We start from the raw sequence: 1,773 nt of genomic DNA on the forward strand, positions 1-1,773 counted from the left end.
TCTCAAATGTTTTTCTTATGAAAAGATAAAGCTACCCATTTCATTATGTATGAGGTCAATTTTTTTTTATTGTAGTTAAAATTAACGTAGATATATGACCGAACCTAACCAACCCTACCTAACCTAACCTAACCTATCTTTATAGGTTAGGTTAGGTTAGGTAGCCAAAAAAGTTAGGTTAGGTTAGGTTAGGTAGGTTAGGTCGTCGAAAAACAATTAATTCATGAAAACTTGGCTTATTAGGCAAATCGGGCCTTGCATAGTAGGCTGAGAAGTGCGTTCTGGCTACTAGGTACGACATATATATATATATATATATATATAAGCCTATACTTGCATAAACCACAAGTGAAGATAAACAATCTTTGGACAACACCCACCAGTGGGACTCGAACCCAGAAAGCACAACTACCTTCCAGTAGCTGGCATAACTAGTATGCTTTAACCCACTACGCCATCAGACCTTACAAAAGAAGTAGATAGTTCGAGATATATATATCTCAAACATCTCTACCTCCCGAAGGCACCAGATGAGTGAGGGGTCAGTCTGCAATTTTCGTCAAGCCACTGTCAATGTGAGAGAACTCGTGTCCAGCTTATAAGCCTATACTTGCATAAACCACAAGTGAAGATAAACAATCTTTGGACAACACCCACCAGTGGGACTCGAACCCAGAAAGCACAACTACCTTCCAGTAGCTGGCATAACTAGTATGCTTTAACCCACTACGCCATCAGACCTTACAAAAGAAGTAGATAGTTCGAGATATATATATCTCAAACATCTCTACCTCCCGAAGGCACCAGATGAGTGAGGGGTCAGTCTGCAATTTTCGTCAAGCCACTGTCAATGTGAGAGAACTCGTGTCCAGCTTATAAGCCTATACTTGCATAAACCACAAGTGAAGATAAACAATCTTTGGACAACACCCACCAGTGGGACTCGAACCCAGAAAGCACAACTACCTTCCAGTAGCTGGCATAACTAGTATGCTTTAACCCACTACGCCATCAGACCTTACAAAAGAAGTAGATAGTTCGAGATATATATATCTCAAACATCTCTACCTCCCGAAGGCACCAGATGAGTGAGGGGTCAGTCTGCAATTTTCGTCAAGCCCTGTCAATGTGAGAGAACTCGTGTCCAGCTTATAAGCCTATACTTGCATAAACCACAAGTGAAGATAAACAATCTTTGGACAACACCCACCAGTGGGACTCGAACCCAGAAAGCACAACTACCTTCCAGTAGCTGGCATAACTAGTATGCTTTAACCCACTACGCCAACAGACCTTACAAAAGAAGTAGATAGTTCGAGATATATATATCTCAAACATCTCTACCTCCCGAAGGCACCAGATGAGTGAGGGGTCAGTCTGCAATTTTCGTCAAGCCACTGTCAATGTGAGAGAACTCGTGTCCAGCTTATAAGCCTATACTTGCATAAACCACAAGTGAAGATAAACAATCTTTGGACAACACCCACCAGTGGGACTCGAACCCAGAAAGCACAACTACCTTCCAGTAGCTGGCATAACTAGTATGCTTTAACCCACTACGCCCATCAGACCTTACAAAAGAAGTAGATAGTTCGAGATATATATATCTCAAACATCTCTACCTCCCGAAGGCACCAGATGAGTGAGGGGTCAGTCTGCAATTTTCGTCAAGCCACTGTCAATGTGAGAGAACTCGTGTCCAGCTTATAAGCCTATACTTGCATAAACACACAGTGAAGATAAACAATCTTTGGACAACACCCACCAGTGACT

This window comes from Procambarus clarkii, chromosome 14 (assembly GCF_040958095.1).
Source record: "Procambarus clarkii isolate CNS0578487 chromosome 14, FALCON_Pclarkii_2.0, whole genome shotgun sequence".
Classification (NCBI taxonomy): Eukaryota; Metazoa; Arthropoda; class Malacostraca; order Decapoda; family Cambaridae; genus Procambarus; species Procambarus clarkii.